The sequence below is a fragment of the Diadema antillarum genome, unplaced genomic scaffold (genome assembly GCF_040938485.1).
Source record: "Diadema antillarum isolate AM-2024a unplaced genomic scaffold, OU_Dant_1.0 seq00000476_RagTag, whole genome shotgun sequence".
Taxonomy (NCBI): Eukaryota; Metazoa; Echinodermata; class Echinoidea; order Diadematoida; family Diadematidae; genus Diadema; species Diadema antillarum.
This window is the reverse complement of record NW_027271443.1, coordinates 502,417-521,591: the sequence shown is the minus strand read 5'-3', so window position 1 is coordinate 521,591 and position 19,175 is coordinate 502,417. Positions and strand designations below refer to the sequence as shown.

General features: G+C 37.9%; 1 protein-coding gene and 1 non-coding gene across 2 annotated transcripts in view; both read left to right on the top strand.

The window, feature by feature from the left end:
* Positions 1-19,175, top strand: part of LOC139733448 (uncharacterized) — a 299,164-nt gene that overhangs the window by 222,853 nt on the left and 57,136 nt on the right. The window lies entirely within an intron of this gene.
* Trnat-agu (transfer RNA threonine (anticodon AGU)) lies at positions 15,029-15,101 on the top strand. The gene has a single exon. It is a non-coding gene; the product is annotated as a tRNA-Thr (tRNA).

Genomic DNA, 19,175 nt, shown 5'->3' with positions numbered 1-19,175 from the left:
TTAGATTACATTTCTGGTCATTAAGTTCAGTCTAGTACTGTTACAGTAGATACGAGATGTACAGTAGATATTAGAAATAGTACTAACGTTAGACCTAACGGTAGATTGACCTGAACATGTCAAATCTAACTCTATAATTTAGGGTTAACTGTCAGACCTTCCTTACTAAATTTCTACTCATATTTTCAGCTCACCTTGATCTTCTGGTTCTGGCCAAAGCCATGGTCACTTTTCCTCTCCATTTCATGATAGATTTGCAGGCATGCCTGGACCGCAGAATTTTTTTTTTTTTTCAGTGACTTTGTGACTGCATGGTTAAATCTTGAATCAAGATGTATTCGAAGAACAATGGAATGACGTCTTCGAACTCCAGGTTGTTAATTCTTCTTATTATATATATATATTTTTTCTTTAAATTATTAGATTATTATGATACACATATTCCTTTACCTACCAAAACAAAGGGAAGGAAAAGAGCTCGACAGCCCTGGATTACTCAAGGTATTATACTTTCCATTCTTACTCGAAACCGTCTTTATGAAATATCTCTAAGAAAACCCACTCCTGAAAATATTAAAAGGTATAAAGTATATAGAAACAAATTAACTACTCTAATTCGAGTTTCACGTAAATCATATATTTCTAATAAACTCGAATTTAGTAAGGACGATAAAAGTGCTCTTTGGCGGACTGTCAATGAAATACTCAAAAAGAAACCTACGGAATGTCCTGATAGTATTACTCATAATGATAATGTTATTATTAATCCTGATGACATTACAAATATTTTTAATGATTTTTTTGTTAATGTTGGTCCTTCATTGGCAGCATCTATTCCAATAAATGATATCAGAAATCATAAAGCGTATTTACCTGAAAGTAATCAAATTCTTCGTTTTTTTTTTTACTCCAATTAACGAATCTGAAATTATTGATACTGTTCGTTTTCTGAAATGCAGTAAATCTTGTGAGCCTGATACGGTGAATTTGTTGAAAAAAAAAAAAAAAAACTAGTTTACCCCCTAGCAGCCCCTCTCACCCATATATTTAATTTATCTCTACTTAACGGCAAGTGTCCAGGTTCTTTTAAATCGCAAAAGTTATTATATCTGTAAAAGAGAAAATCCATTAATGGTGACAAATTATAGACCCATCTTACTGTTACCTGTATTATCAAAATTTCGAGAAAAAATAGTTTATAAGCGTCTTCACTCGTTTATGATTGAAAATTAAATGCAAATCAGTTTGGTTTTAGGAAAGGATTTTCTACCGATTATGCCATAATCAAATATGTCGACAATATAATTGATGCGCTTACTAAATAGGAACACATAATTGCAGTTTTTATGGATCTTAGTCAGGCATTTGACACTATTGATCATGACATTTTACTTGAAAAATTACATAATCATGGCTTGAGAGGGATTACTTTGTCATGGTTCAGAAGTTATCTAAGTCATCGTAAACAATATGTTGCATTAAAAATCTAGTCACTCATCATATTCTAACGTACCATGTGGTGTCCCTCAGGGACCTATTCTCGGGCCCCTACTTTTTTGGTTTATATTAATGACATTATCAATTCCTCCCCTTGTTTGAACTTCATCTTATTTGCAGACGACACTAACGTTTTTTACTCCCACAAGGACATTGCAACACTGGTTGATACACTTAATATGGAATTAAGTACCATCTCGAAATGGTTAAAATGTAACAAGCTTTCATTGAATATTTATAAGACATGTTTTATACACTTTCATACTCTACAATCTCAACCCACCCTTCCCAAAAGTATCTTTATTGATGGTATTAACATTGCTGAGAAACACTCAACCAAGTTTCTAGGAGTGACCCTAGATAGCAATCTAACTTGGAATACTCATGTTCAGAATATTACTACAGCAATATCTAAAGCAAGTGGTGTTTTAAGGAGAATATTGTGTATATTGAATTGTTGATTGATTTATTGATTTGCAGAAAATAAAGTATCTATTATTATCTATTATTATGGTTAACGCTGTCACTGTACTGTGATGACTGTAATATGATTTCTGCAATGCAGTTGTTGTAAGCATGCTGCAAAATATTATGCGCATGCAGTGCAGATAGACCAATTCAAGCAACAGTTCATGGAAGTGCGCCCTCTTAAGGCGATGCCATAACTGGGGGCCAAACAGGCCGGGTCGGCAAGCGCCCTGCGTGCGTGGCAAGGGTGCCAGTGGCAGCCAGTGTTTTTACCACCCGGCGCCAGCCGGCAAGCTAGCTATCTTTGGCGCTGGCAGCGATCGACGCATCTGGCTTTGTGACAACTAGAGTCTACATTTTTTTTTTCGCTATCTAATTAACTTTTTATGTGCCATGGTGGAAACCCCCTGTGTGCCACGTTATTCTGAGACACGAAGGTAGTCATGCTTTGAGAAAGAATTCTGTTTTTCCGATTTGTATGACTTCTACAAATTTCTGTTAACTCTTAACGTGCCATGGTCGCCGAACGGCGACCTTAGTCCTGACGTGCCATGGTCGCCGATCGGCGACAAAGAAGAGCGCAAAAAACATCGATCATTTAAGTTCTTGTGGTACCATAATTCGTTACACCAAGAAACTGACAATGATATGTACTAGTAGCTGACTAGCATAGCCATCGTTTCCACCAAAAAATATGAGTATGCTTACATTGGAAAATTTTGAGTAAATACGTGATTTTTCGGCTAAATGTATTTTTTTCGCGTCGGGAAAATCCGCAGCGAGCGCACCCTCTGCGAGATGTGTGTAGATCAAAAGTCTCATTGGTAAACCACGCGTGTGTATGCTATTGAATCTGCGTGTATTGTCTATGCGGTTCCACTTGTATTGTTCCGCTTGGATGCTGTCCGGCGGGAAGCTGCTTTGATTTTGTCCCTCTAAGACGGTAAGCTTTCGTTCGTCGGTCAAGTCTTTCATCCTTTTATTTTGGTGAACTTCACTAATCGTCCCCACGCTAGAATACAAAAGAAGAACACGCTTTTGTTCTTGTCTATGCACGTGGGCAGTGAACGGAAAGTAGACCTGTAAACTATGCCGCTTGGTACCACACGTAGTTCCTAGTTTGTTTTGGCGTGATCATCTTCTCCTAGTTCAGGGGCGTCACCAGCTTTTTTTCAAGGGGGGTGCGTTTTGACACTAAATGTTTACGAGATTTTTTGGACAGACATATGGAATATAGGAAGCTCTCAATCCCTAGACTTCTACTGTTTTTTGAGGGAAACCAAGCGGGGAAGGGGCACCGGCGTAGCTAGGATTTCATCTTGGGGGGGGGGGGGGGGCTAGTATGCGAGGGAGCGAGCAAGGGTGGGGGAGGGTGTGGAAGTGCCGGAGGGGGTTGTACCCCCTATAAATGGATTATGGAATGACGGTGTGAAACTACAAATTACTGGCAGCGATATCAGGAGAATGGCATAACGACTACATGCGAGCGAGGGGAGCGAGCAAGCTTGAAATTTTTGACATTTTACAGTCCAAAAACTGCCGTTTTATAGCCATATTTTATTGCTTTGTAAATTAAGGGGAGGCGCACCGGGCGCAACTGCTGGCAATTACTGGCAGCAACATCAGGTGAATGGCATAATAATCAAATGCGAGCGAGCGAAGAGAGCGAGCTTGAAAAATTTGACATTTTACAGTCCCAAAAATGCCATTTGGAGCCATACTTTTTCGCTTTGGAAATAAAGGAGGGGTGGGGGCGCAACTGCCGGTAATTACTGGTAGTAACATTAGGAGAATTGCATAACAATTAAATGCGAGCGAGCGAGCGAGCGAGCGAGCGAGCGAGCTTGAAAATTTTGACATTTTACAGTCCAAAAACTGCCATTTGTAGCCATATTTATTTGCTTTGGAAATTAAGGGGGGCACACCGGGCGCAACTGCTGGCAATTACTGAAAGCAACATTAGGTGAATGGCATAGCAATTAAATGCGAGCGAGCGAAGAGAGCGAGCTTGAAAATTTTGACATTTTACAGTCCAAAAACTGCCATTTGGAGCCATATTTTTTCGCTTTGGAAATAAAGGAGGGGTGGGGGCGCAACTGCCGGTAATTACTAGCAGAAACATCAGGAGAATTGCATAAAAATTAAATGCGAGCGAGCGAGCTTGAAAATTTTGACATTTTACAGTCCCAAAACTGCCATTTGTAGCCATATCTTTTTGCTTTGGAAATTAAGGGGGCACACCGGGCGCAACTGCTGGCAATTACTGGTAGCAACATCAAGTGAATGGCATAACAATTAAATGCGAGCGAGCGAAGAGAGCGAGCTTGAAAATTGTGACATTTTACAGTCCAAAAACTGCCATTTGGAGCCATATTTTTTCGCTTTGGAAATAAAGGAGGGGGGGGGCGCACCGGGCGCAACTGCCGGCAATTACTGGCAGCAACATCAGGAGAAGTGCGTAACAATTAAATGCGATCGAGCGAGCGAGCGAGCTTGAAAATTTTGACATTTTACAGTAAAAAACAAACAAACTGCCGTTGTATAGCTATATTTCTACGCTTTAGAATCTAAGGGGCCGCATCGGGCCCAACTGCCGGCAAATACTGGCAGCAATATCAGGAGAGCATAATGATTACATTCGAGCGAGCGGAACGAGCGAGCTTGAAAATTTTACATTTTACAGTCCAAAAACTGCCGTTCTTAGCCATATTTTTTCGCTTTGGAAATTAAGGGGGAGGGGCACCGGGCGGAACTGCTGGCAATTACTGGCAGCAACATCAGGTGTATTGCATAACAACTAATGCGAGCGAGCGAAGAGAGCGAGCTTGAAAATTTTACATTTTACAGTCTAAAAACTGCCGTTCTTAGCCATATTTTTTCGCTTTGGAAATTAAGGGGGGCGCACCGGGCGCAACTGCAGGCAATTACTTGCAGCAACATCAGAAGAATGGCATAAAGATTAAATGCGAGCGAACGGAGCAAGCGAGCTTGAAAATTTTGACATCATCTTTTACAGTCCCCAAACTGCCGTGTGTATAGCTATATTTTTTCGCTTTGGAAATTAAGGGGGGGGGGGCACCAGGCGCAACTGCCGGCAATTACTGGCAGCAACTTCAGGAGAATGGCATTACGACTAAATGCGAGCGAGAGGAGCGAGCGAGCTTGAAAATTTTGACATTTTACTGTCCAAAAACTGCCGTTTGCAGATATTTTTTTTTTCGCTTTGGAAATTAAAGGGGGGGGGGGACGCCCGGTGTGCCCCTCCCCCTGGATCCGCCAGTGGTAGTCCAGGGTGTGGGTTTATGTTCATGACTGGGGGAGGTATGGCCAGCGAGGTGGCGTCGAAGTGACCAAGCGGGGAAAGGATGTCCAAAATCTGCACTTTAGAGCATCCCCTAAAATAATTGTGCGTGTTTGTTTGTGTGTGTGTGTGTATTATATACATGGAAAAGTTAGGAATTAGCCCAGGTCAAGTCTTTTTATTGGCAATGCTAGACATTTTTATATAGACCAGTATGTAAAGCAACACTGCAAAATGCAATGATCTAGCTTTGATAAAACGAAGCGTAAGGTACAAAGGTGTACATTCTACATCTCATTGCGCAACATTGTGGCGACTCTTCGTTCGGATGTACTGAGTACACTGCGCACATCCGTGCTTATATGCAGAATGCCAACCAGGAATCACAATCTTTTGTCGGGTCCGGGCTTTTTGAACAATGTTTCACACTATATACCTATTTAATTGTGGTTAAAAGAAATCATAGAAAAATATCTTATTTCTGGATCACCCTTTCATTCAAAAGCAGTTTACTAGCACTTGAACTACTATATTTCGGTAAATCTTTTTTTTTTTTTACCAGCGGATTGGGTAGGGGGCGCACCCCCCCCCCCCCCCCTCCGTAGTTACGCCGCTGCTTTTGGGTGAAATGATTGGACAGATTTCTTGATTCTAACAAAAAAGCAAGAAAATCTTTTCATCGCGGGAATTATGATTATGTGGGGTGGGGCAAATGGTGCGCTTGCCTTCCAATATTTTTATGGGGGCAACATTTTTGTTTTCTTTCAAAAGCAAGAAAATCTTTTCATTTCGGGAATTATTAATTATGGGGGGGGGGGCAAAACTGAAATATGCTTGCCCCTCCATTTTTTTTAATTTTTTTAATGAAGCTAAGGCTCGCTCTTGGGCTGGCAATATGGATTGGTCAGAAGTAACGTACACAGACTCTACATACTTGTAAGTAGCACACGTACATGCAAACGTTTATAAGTGGTTCGTATCGTACGGATGTACAGTACGGTCGATAAATAGTAAACACTGTAGAATACTAATAGATATGTGTAAAATCAGTGCTGCCAGAACCAGGGGTGCGAATTGTTTTTGCCGACGATTTTCTTGTGTGTGTGTGTGTGTGTGTGTGTGTGTGTGTGTGTGTGTGTCCCTGGTGCAAAATATGAAAAAAAAAATAGAGAAGAATAATTATTTAGCGTCTGGCGTTGAGGTCGCTCGCAGACTTTTTTTTTTTTTAAAGGATCTGAAGGGGGGTGCGTTCGCACCCAACGCACCCCCCCTGGTGACGCCCATGTAGTTCGAAGTGAAATGAAATTCAAAGCAGAAATCTAGTATTTCGGAATTTCAGACAAAACATAGAGCGTAAAAGATGAACATTATTTTGCTTAATTCAGTTTCAAAAAGTTGTAGGCAACGTTCGCAAAGCGCGAATAGAGCTGTTGTTTTGAGCGACGACATGCAAATAGTACAAATACTAATCAATACTGGTTTTGACCCAAAACCGATTTTTTTTTTTTTTCTTCTCAAACTTACGAAAGTGACCGAAAATAAACCTACCTAGTATTCTCTGTGATTTTGGCGCAAACTGGCGGTATTGGCTTTACTCCACGGATATAAAAGTACATTATAGAGCCTGATTCTCTGTATGTGACGATGTGCACGTGAAAAGCAGTCAAACTATGTTGTTTTTCCATGTACTAGTTTTTGTTTTTGCGCTTGCGTCCACCGTTGCATTTTTTTTCTTTTAGTGTTTCTCTTCATTGGTCTTCATACTGTACCTCTTTCGGCGTGCCTTCTCTCTTATTATGTTACTTCTTCTTTTCCCTATACATTTTGAAGAAAACTAGTTTTCACGCATTGTGCGTGTCCGTATCCGTATAATTTGTCATTGTGCTGCCATATTTTGAAGGATGTTTTGGTTCTTGTAGCTTTCTGGCTATAGATAGCGTGTAAATAACTTTGGCCATGGGAACAGCAAATATCTCTACAACTACGTACTCTCGAATCAGCGACCAGAATCGTTGCGAACGTCAAGAACATATATTTCATTTCTTTTGACCAAAAAACAAAAACACAAAAGAACCATCGACAGCCGATTGGTGTATTATAGAAATTGTTTACTCAACCACGCAAAATGATCAATATTTGTCATTTGATGTTGACAAAAATCGAAGCAGTATCGTTTATCGCCAAGCGATGATGCAGACACAATCCCTACAGCACAGACTCGATAAAGTAGTAATTCAGCCAGCCAATATCAAATTCGCAAGCGGGTTTTCTTGTTTGATTTTGATTTCAACTGTTTAGGAAGCTCGAAACCTAAAATTTGATAGGTTTCACAATATTCATCGCTAAGTGAGACACAGAATTTACGTCTTTACGTTATTTGTTGAGCTTTGCTTATCGTTTTATTCCTACCTCTTATCATAGAAACATGTTATTTTCCCCGAGTCGCAGGTGAAGAGGAAAATGTTCAAACTCAAGCAAATCCTTCAAATTATTATTATGTAGAACTTTAGAGATAGAGAGAGAGAGAGAGAGAGAAAGGATGTAACGTAACATCAAACTATTTGTTAGCATGCAGATTTTGAAAACTTCAATCTCAGATCCCGCTGTTCAGTCTTTGGAGTAAATCAGTGTTGGATATCCCCCTCCCCCCCCCCCCAAAAAAAAAAAAAAGAAAGAAAGAAAGAAAGAAAGAAATGTCGGGTGATGCTGCTTCATGAAAACTGTATCACAGCGCAATGAAGGTACGAATTTAAGTTCGGAACTAACATCCATCGGCTATTATAAACCGATAAAGGAACTTCAGCAGTAGAGTGATGTTATAATTTCCATGAGCGATCAAAATGATTCTGATGGTTACAAATCGCTCGGTATGAAACCTATATTGGCAGGCGCTAGAGATTTCCGACGCCATGTGAAAGTACGGAACGTGAAGTTGAATAATGTCATATTCAGATAATGAAATGTTTCATAGCAAATGTGACTAAAGACAATCAAAGACAGTTAACATTGAAAAAGCATACCAGCAATGTAAAACTTGATTCTAACTTGTCGTTTTAAACGTGTAGGTTATATCACCACCTACTGTTTTATCTTCTTGTCACCAATTTTGCTATGCAAATCAGGCCTACTGTCAGGGGGCTTTTGATTCTTTCTAAGTGTTATAATTCTTTACCGTAATAATTTTGTTGAATGTAATTGCATTGTTCGCCCCTTCATCATGATATGTGCAGACTGCCTTTCCTTTCAATGTTTATCTGTGTCATGTTTCATTGTCTTGTCACAATTCGTTGTTATTTTCGCTGTTCTGATCGGGCTTTTGAAAATTTCAAATCTGACGAATTTATTCGTTTGCAAGATTCAATTACTTTACAACTCTGGCCGCGTAGTTCACAAGTACAGCTCTATTGAACTTTACTATTTCAGAGAGAGATGATCGTTTCGAGAATGAGAGGGCTCCGCCCAACGTAGCGCTATTTTACCGAATCATGAAATGAATGGTGAGCATTTTCAGTTGCACGCACGTGGCTTCAAACACCAGCGCTGGTCATTCAAGCACGTGGTGTGCTGCTCCCAGCGACTGACCTCGTGGTGCTGAGATTGAACTGGTTTTCTAGCCAAACCCACTTTACTTTGTTTACTCTGGATTGGCAATAAGGACGTAAGTGGTATACTATCGTGAATTAACTTTGTTATAATATTTTAGTAATGTTGTGAACGGAAGGACAGTGGCTGGCGATAGGTTGATAGGATCAATATTCTTGATTGGATACGGCGTTAGAAAAATAGAATCCGAAAGGCGTGCGCACTTTTATCAGTCAGATCACGGCAGCATCTTTGCTTTCGATCAGGAGTTATGTTCATCCTTCATGCTGCCCCTAGCAACCGCTAGTGTGTATTGTACCAAGGAGCTTCAAGCTCCTTGATTGTACTCAATCAGTACTCGGATGATCTCCGCCGTTACCGAGGAATTGCGCGCGCACAAATCCCTCGCTGACAAAGGCCTGCCGATTTCAATAGAGTACACCCGCCCGCAGTCCGCATAGACAAAGGAAGGATTAGTGCGTGCTTCCTTCTCAAGTGGACAAAAGACACTTTCCAGGGCCCGGGACAATTACTTTAGTTTCAAATACAGGATCTGGGACTGAAGGACTCAGATTTGGGAATAAATTACCGAGGCAGAAAGAGAAATTGCTAAGACAAAATAAACCGCCGCTTGTATCTTTGGAATCATACAATTCTAGAAGACAATTTTGCTATCATTTGAAAGGGGAGATGTAGCTCTAAAACTTTCTCACAGAGTCAAGGGAGCGTTCTATTGAAGAAAAAACACGATTGACTCTTTCTTTTCATACTGCACAAAAATTCTAATAATTTTTTGATGATATTAGTCATTTCTGCAATATCTCAAGTTCAGATAGATATTACGGAAAACTGACAACATGGCACGAAAGAACAATCATTTCTTGATATTTGTTGCGTAGAACTCAATTCAAAACAGTTGATAGTTTCAAAGATATGGCAGTTTTAAATTACATTGTCAGTCCAGTTTCGAAACATTCTAGCGTTCAGTAAAAACCTCTGGCACGTTAGGGGTTTTGGGCCTGGCACATTAAGAGTTAAGATGGGCATAATAGTAGGCAAAGTCAAAGAGGAATGTCAAGCTTTGTTACGATATAAATTGTATGACGAATCTATTTTCAATTTTTCTTTTGAATGACCAGTTGCTACATTACTGTAAAGGTATGACTTTTGCACATAAAACCGTTACAGAAACTTAGAATGTACGAGCAAATCTAGTTGGGAACATCGCTTGATAGTCGACCACCACATAGGATGCAAGTCGTATACGAGAGGAACAAAAGCACATGAAACGCTTTCATTGTGCCGCGGGATTAGTAGTAATTAGCGGTTTATCGATCGGTCTTGGCGGCTTTCTTTGTTGAGCAGAATATGCGAAGTTGGCACGCCGCACAGTGGGCCAGAATGAGCTCAAAATGCGCCAAAATTATATTTCGTGGTATCTTTTTACCCAAATTTGGTATCTAGAGGTAATTTGGGGCGTAGAATTGATTGAACATAATTTCAAACTCATATGACGTCACTGTGATGCTGTTTTTTCATTGGCTACCAAAAATCAGTGTAAATGACGAATAAAGCAATGCAAATCTTAGGCTGTTATTTTTTTCTTTAAAGATTAATTTATCTTTTCACATTCACTGACACTGCTTATTAAATACTACCATTGAATACACGATGCTTACATGTCACAGAAAGTGTGTAAACATTCGGGTTTTGTTAAAAGAATCGAATTTATGCTGAAAGTTCCATATTACACACGCACTGCAAAATGATACTGTTGTCCGTGTAAACTAGTTACAATATAAGTTTATGATGTACTTTGGGGTGAATTTATTCACTTTATTCTAGCAGGACATAACATAAAATGTGCGATATAAAATCAATCTCCGATATAGTTCTTATCTCTCTACTTCATAATCATAACCTTAGGCCTTTGCCATATCAATTATACAAGCGCAAAAACCATTTTGTCTAATTTTACTGAAAAGATAAATTGTGAAGTCAGTAATCAGGAAAATGAAAGATTATGACTTAGCAGCTAAGAATGAGTCTGCCGTGTTTAAAAGTTTACTTGGAAAAGCTAATTTTTTTTTTAATGAAAAATTTATCGGAATCACTATCATATGAAATTATTAATTCATCCACGTTCCACAATGATTTTAAAAACTCATCAGTCGTTGGAAGCAAAGTTTTATTTTTTGCTTCCGACAACCCACAAAGTGAATGGGATCACAGTCTGATGAATCCGAATTGTATTGGTCGCCTATCAGGTCAATGTCAGACATGTCACGCATGATCCGATGAGGCAAGATCGTCCGATGAGGATCACGCGAGCAATGTCTGACAATCACCTGCAATCGGATTCACAAACTGCGATCCTATACACTTTGCTGAGCGGCCGGAAAGCAACAGACTTTGTTTCCAACGAGTAATCGATGAGAATAAAATCTCTGTGTTTTGGTGAATAACGTTCTATCTGCATATGTCAAGAGTAGGATCGAAGTATTTAGGTGTCCACACAGTATGTAACGCAGTGGAAATAGCTATGTTTACAGTAGTGGCTATGACAATTATGAACAATAGGCTATACGGCCTTGGCTATGTGCAATTATGTACTCTTTTATCGTCTGAGGAGGGGTCTTTTAGGTGCCAGACTAGCCCTACACATGTATTTTATAACTCTGTTTGCCTCTTTTTCATTGTTATTCATCTTTCTGTGCCTTTAACGTGCGAGAAAAAAAAAATAGATTAAAAAGAATGCCGCCCTCATGCGGCCCCGTATGATATAACAGCATTCCTAAGCGGCTGCAAGGTCCAAAATAGACGTAATGTGTCGCGGAAAATCGGCTCTAACACAAAAAGTGGCAAAAGGTGGCAGCCAAATCTGGTATCAGCTTAAAGCTGAGACATCAAGGAATGTGGTGGTAATAGAATTTAGTTGGAAATCCGTGGCAATCTAAACTTTTCATTAGGGTATATTAAAAAGACAAATAATTAGCCTCTTTTCCAGGATATTTAGCGTAAAATATTCATGAACATTAAGTTTCTTTGCATTTTTACGGCATTCATACCGTAAAATGAACTCTGAGAAATATGTAGAAGAAATTACAGGTTGATATCTCAAAAACTACATGTTGACATTACTTATTTATTAAAGAGGTTACAATTTGCTTTGAAACTCTTAAAATATTGTATTTTGCTACTTCAGGTAGGAAATATACCCCTTTAATGTACATACCTGTTTTGAATATTTCAATGATAAATTCCTCAAAGTATTACCTCTCAAGGGCGCATGTCAAAAATTAAAAAATCCCAAGTGCCCAAAATGACTTTTGGCGCACTTTGGTATCTCTCTGGCCCACTGTGCGCCGTCGACTGAGTCGGACGTGCGAGCGTGGCACATAAAGAGTTTAAAATAAATGAAATTAAACAACTTATACCGACTATGAGCGAATGGGTAGATGACATACGGCTGTAGCCAAAACTTCAATTTCAAGGTAAATATCGGTACGATACGTGAATGTTTGTAGACTATATTTCTTTGGCGATGACTTGGGTACTCGCGTGTAAGCCCCGTATATTCACATTTGTGTAAGGGAATACAAACCGCTGGGGAGAATTATTGCTAGGCGCAGGCAGACGTCTTGCTAATAAACCTAGCCTGTGTGTGAAAATTTTGACAGGGTGATGAGAGCGGAAGTAGTTCTTCCTATTCATAGTGTAATTTTAGTGTGAATTAAAAAATCTACGATATTTCTGTCAAACTCACTGCGTCGGTTCGTAAACCCATCGTTTCTTGCGCGCACCATAGGTTATGTACTTAAGCGCGGGTCTCACGAACCGACGTAAGTTGTATTACGCCGGTTCGTGAGACCCGCGCTGTAGGGCCTGTACAATAGGTAACGTGCAATACGCGTGGATTTACGAACCGTCGCTATTTCATTTTCGTATGTTTTTACATACAAATACTATTATAGGGCTATACCTGCTTATCAACAATAACCTTATTAATTGAAATTAATTGTCATGTTATGATTGCTGTGATGATCATAATACATTTAGTGATAATCAAGATGATAATACAAGCCAGTTTCTCTTAATTGTTCTAAAAAGCGTGTTGTCATTGTTTTCATCTTCATTTAGTATTGTTATTAGAGCTGTCGTTGATCGTTCCAATTAAAGATTTCTTTGTCTTTTTTATATATTATTTAACACTTTTGCATGTGGACATCTATTATTTGGAAATACATGTACTAGGTATTATACTGTGTTTCACATTTTTTTTTTTACTTTTACTCTCTTTTTTTTTACTTATTTTTTATTTTTGTTATTTTTTTAATTCATATTAAGTTCCCTTCTTTCATAATAATTATGAATGTTTGTTCTAAGATGAAGCTTAGGATACCGCTAAATATTGGGAAAAAAAAGGACGTGCCAGTCAGTAATAATTACTTGCATTAAGTCATCTTTCATACTCATCCACTCTGTTATTTCTTTTTCTGAAATAATATATTAATTTCTGTTATTTCTTATTATTCCACATATTTGTGACTTATACTTTGTCACAATTTTTATCGGTGTCATTATTGTCATTTGGCTCGCATGCGAATTCACTCATAATTCCTCATTTTCCATCTTTCTCTTTCGTGCTTAACAGATTCTATGAGATCTACACTTGATCATAAAAAACATAAAACTCATCCTGCATGCACTCTTCGAAACTGATAAACTCCTAAAAATACATAAATATCAACACTATAAGAATTTCAAGCTTCATTTTAAATATATAATAATGGTACTGTTTTATTATCCCTTTTGCAGCAATATATTGAAGAGGTACATTATGTAATCGAAGACACATAGGTCCTCAATAAAATATCAAATTTGAATTATTCAGAGATGAGTAATAACAATGCAATATGGGAAGGATAACAATTTTGGAAGAGCTCCATAAATCAATAAATACCTAATGGCAAATGGAGATGGAATCAAGATTCAAGAATATGTATAATTCAAGTTAATTATTATATGAGTTCGTGTGTGTTCACAAAAACAGTAACACAGTTCGAACATGCACACCAAATCTTACAATGTACATCTACATCTATAGAGTGCGGACGGAACATATAAAAGAGAAAGAATAACATTCTCAAATTAATATATCAAGCATAACTATGTAAATGAACACACAAAGATGTTGCTGCATATGCATGAAGCTTGAGAGTGCTGCAAAACCCATATGCTCAGATGGAAACTTGATGTATATCATACAATAGAGAAGAGGTACTGCATGTACATGTAATTACACTATTCACAGGATAGTAGAGAAAAAGCTAGAGAGAGAGATTGAAATGGGTCTCTAAAATAGGTCGATGTAAGGAGTGCCAAGCCAATTTAGTCTCTAATAGAAGTCATAAATATATGAAAAGGAAACAAATTAATCACAACATAAATGATCGTGCTCATGTTAACCAATAATTAGAATCTAAAAATGTGTGCAGAAAGCCCATAATATCAGCCTTTTGACCTGTAGGCTTGTTACATGAGAAAGGAAAAATTTTGGCCGAACCCCCCCCCCCCCCCCCTCTCCCTGTGAATCCTTGATCCACCAGTACTATGAAACACATTCTGAGAATGTGTTTTAGTATATGTACTAGCAAATTCACAAGAGGGGTGGGAAAATTCGGCCAAAATTGTGTGGCTAAAATAATTGAAAAGAAAGGTCATCAGCAAAACTACGGGGTGGATGCAGACGAATTTTCATGTGATGACTTCAAAAAATGCAGCCAAAGGAAAAAAAAAAAGGAGGGGGGAGAGGGGCAAAGGCTAATTTGACTCCCCCCCCCCCCCCCAAAAAAAAAAAAAAAAAAAAAAAAACGCCACTGTTTTACAGCACCTTTAAAGGACTCTTATTTTTTTTCTTAAAAACAAACGTCTCGAAGTAAAGAAGTCCATATTGTAGTTGAAATGTACACCGATACAGTGTATTAAGTGTACATCCCAAGCTATTAAAGAAAAAAGAAAACAGATTATGAATATTATTCAAAGTAAGAATTCCAGTGTGTTTAATCATCTTTAGTTGAGTTGCAAATGACATATACATATTTATTAAGAGCAGTAAACTTCGAAGTGCCCCAAGCCCTTCTATATTCAATTATTCATGTGTAAAGCCAGTGTTAGGGCACTCCGGTGGTCTAGTGGTTATGACGCTGGTCTAGTAATCCAGAGGTCGTGGGTTCGAATCCCGCTCGGGATGCCTGTGATTTCTTTTTTTTTTTCACAGCAGCCCACAAACTGCACACTGCAGTTGCGTGTGTTACTACGGTTGGAGACAAATGAATAATCTATTATTTCGATATACAATGTTTGACATTCTTTTTGTAATCACTTTCTTTAATTTAGAGACATAATGAATTATTTAAAAAAAAATCATAGTTCTGTATCTTGTTGCGAGTTTGCATGGGAACATACCCGTATCGTAATTTACAAATTTTGTTAAATAAAGAACATCTTATAACAGAACTGTCTAGTGATGGTTGAATATTATAATGTCAATTATTTTGTTATAAGTCCTGTCAGTTACATGGGATGCATTCTCCCATGTTTATCAGAATCATACGTGACACATTCAAAGTGGGTTGAAGACAAAATAGAAAATAAAAAATAAAGGAGAATAGAATAAATTACAGTTTGAAGTGAGTTTGGCATGTCATCAGAGATGCGTATTTGATTATATGTTGCATTAATTTTATAAAAATACATACATGTATAACAAGTCTCAATCAACATTCAGAATGTTTGCAAAATGTAGATGAACATGTATCATGAACATGGTTGAGGATGAAGCTGGAACTTTTTGTTAATGGGTCTAAGCTACCATTTGTTACTCTCATAGATTTATTTTCTGTGAAAATTCGTACAGTCAGCGAAAAGTTTCCGATATACACATTTTGACAGTGTGTAAGATTCGGTTATGCCCGCGACAATTTAAATTGACTCTCGCAATTATCACTGTTTACGAAAAATAAATCAATGAAGGGTATGTTAATCCTCAGTCGATAACTATCACAACTATGCAGGTCCTCTTGTGTCCTCTTGTGTCCACAATGAAGAAACTATTGCGGAACCACTTTCCAACGTGGTACTTGCAGGGAAGAACGATGCAACCATACTGAGGTATGACTGTCTCGTTGTAGGCAAACAACTTGACGTGCTGCTGTCCGACAGCATATTCTAAAGGGTATCCTTTGTCATCAAGAAGCTTAGGAAAAGCCTGCCTGAAATAACGAAATGGTAGCACATTCCCCTGTGCTCCTGTGTCCACCTTCACTTTCAGGGTATGATTTTCTGGAGTGTCCTTCAAGTGAATGTTTAGAGTGGCAAAAATCTCATCACGTTCCACCGGAACACTGTCAACCTGCACATCGCCGACTGTGATAGATTCAAATGTCATTTCCTCGAACCCTCTCTCAAGATCATCTTGGCTTGCAATAGGATGGAGATCCCTTGTTGAGGCTGGGCTACGGCTTCTACTGCGTACACTTGAACCTCCTTTCTGAGAGCTACCTGTCATATAAAAAGAAAGAGTGTACTTGAGGCGTTTCACAAATGTACATTACTTGTAGCCTTTCTACCACGTTCATTTCTAACTTTGAATTGGATATCTAAAAACTCAAAACATTTGCCAAAATAAGATTATACATGTATGTAAATACAACCATATCGGTTATAAGCACTGAACATTTAGCATGCATGTACTGGAATAGCATTCGTGCAACAACTGCAAATCTTAACTATGTACAATGAAACTGTAACGACGCCTTTAACACCGGGCATGAGAAATATGTATCCACAATGTGTTTACTTGAGCAGGAATATAATCAATCATATTCAGAATTTCAATACTGCATGCACACAGCTATCTTCAATAATTACATATGACTTAACTTCACTCTTTTGAACTTCTTTCATCTTTTTTTTAATTACTGTGTGAATACATGCTTTATTTGAAATTAACATGCAAGTTTAATCATTGAGATGTTTTCAAATGTTTTCGTCAGACATTTCAATATAATATGTGGCTTGAGAAACCATTCTGCGAGTTATATATTGTAAATATTCTGATACAGGATGTGTTCTATCAAATCCTGTCAATGATTAAACAAATTCCTGTAAATTATACTTCTCACGGATAAACACCATAAATGCAGAACTGTATTTACAAACTCATCAGATACAATGTGTAAACCAAGTTATTTCCACTGTTAAACCAGTGTATAGAATTATTAATGCTCAATTAGACGATCAGGCTTCTTGATCAATCGTCCTCATCTGGTGCGGTAAGCTTTGTTTGTTTGCTTGTCAATTTCATGTGTTGTCATGTTGCTTCGAGGAAGTTAAGGTCTGCTGTTTTCCTGATCATCTGGAAATTGATCTGCAAATCGAACGCGCTTCTGTTGTATTCCAAGATTACGCAGGTGTCTTCTGTTGCGGCGTAGAACACCTCCGTATTGTTGGGGGTTTGCACAAAGTATGATCTGGGTTCCTGGCATTGTCCAACTACTGTTGCAGGATTCCATGTTCCAGAACCATGATCAAGTATTGTGACCTTCTGACCCACAGAGAGTGGTGGTAATTCTCGAACACCTTTGGAGTCAAAGTCTCGTTTCTGCTTCTCTTTTCGATTTCGAAGTTTCTCGATGACATCATCATGGTATGACGAGTTGCTCATTTTCGAGCTATTGCAGCTACCACTGATCTTCCGGACGATAGGAAACTTCGACAAATAGTCTGTCACTATGAGATACTCATCACCGTCAAAGTGGAAAAGGTCCGTTCCAACTGTTTCCCAAGGATGTCTGAGAACATCATGTTGAAGGAATGGTTCTTTCTGTTAAGCATTCTGTATCTCATTGCATGCTCTGCAAGACCTCACCATATGAATACCAACGATTTGCCACAATTCACAGATTATTTCAATTTTCGATTATTTGCGGATGATTCGAGTTTATTTCATTCTTTTCCATCTGGAACTAAGAATATTGACTTAAAGGAAGTTGAACATGATTTCTTAGACGTTATGAAATGGTGTAATGATAACAAATTAATAATCAACACGTCTAAAACAAAGTATATAGTTTTTAAAAGTAAACATAGACATGTGGGGATAAATGGAAATATTATGGTACGCACAGACATTATAGAGCAGGTACATTCGATTTTGTTTTAGGAGTTTATATAGACAAAAACTTATCATGGCGAAAACATATTGAGTGTGTCTCTTCCTCATTGAGGAAAACAATTGGAATCATATTTAGAATTAGACAACTTGTGCCTAGACAAATCTTACAATTATTATATAACACCCTTATCCTTCCGCGTATACCTTATGGACTAGTAGTTTGGGGATATACATACTACTCATATCTTCAATCTATATTTTTGTTACAAAAGAAATTAGTCCGTGTAATCTGTTTCAAAGGACCTAGGGAGCATACTGGCCCTTTATTTCATCGTTTACAAATGATAGATGTTTACAGACTATACCAATTTGTAATCGGAACTGTAATGTTTGACCTAATCCATCATACTTTACCGCACTATATCTCTGATTATTGTTTTGAAATTGACCATAATCATGATACAAGGTTTAAAAATGATATGAATTATAAATCAATAAGAATCAGATCTGAAACAGGTAAACACGCCTTGTCATATGCAGGCAGTATAATTTGGAGAAGATTTCCTCATTATGTCAAAAAGATAAACACCCGTAATGCTTTTCGGATATCATTGTGAAAGTATCTGTTATCAATATAATAATAATCCCCTATGAAAACATATGTAAATAATTATGTACATATAACAATTCTTCTGAAAATATTGTAAATACGTTATATTATAATCTATATCATTGAAATGACTGGCATCGACTAGCCTGCACGCTATTGCCAGTTCTTTTTTGCCAAACTATATCTTAATTATTAATTGTTGTGACTTTGTTGACGATGTTTGTTTGTTTGTTTGTTTGTTTGGTAAATAAATCTCATTTCGTTATTCAACCGTCTAACTTAATCTGATTACACCATTATCTAAATATTGCCAATGTGCACTTAGAAATCTATCAAGATGTATCACAAGGTTATGATTGCCACAAAAAATCTTTAAGATTTATTATCACGAAATACATACCACTTAGAAAAAAAAAATCTAATATTGCATATCCACATGAAGCTTCCCTTGATATAAATGTCTCTCTGTAGTGTTACTAAAGTGTAGCAAAATTGTAATTACGACATCACAGAATGGAATGCATTGTTTTCACCTTCAA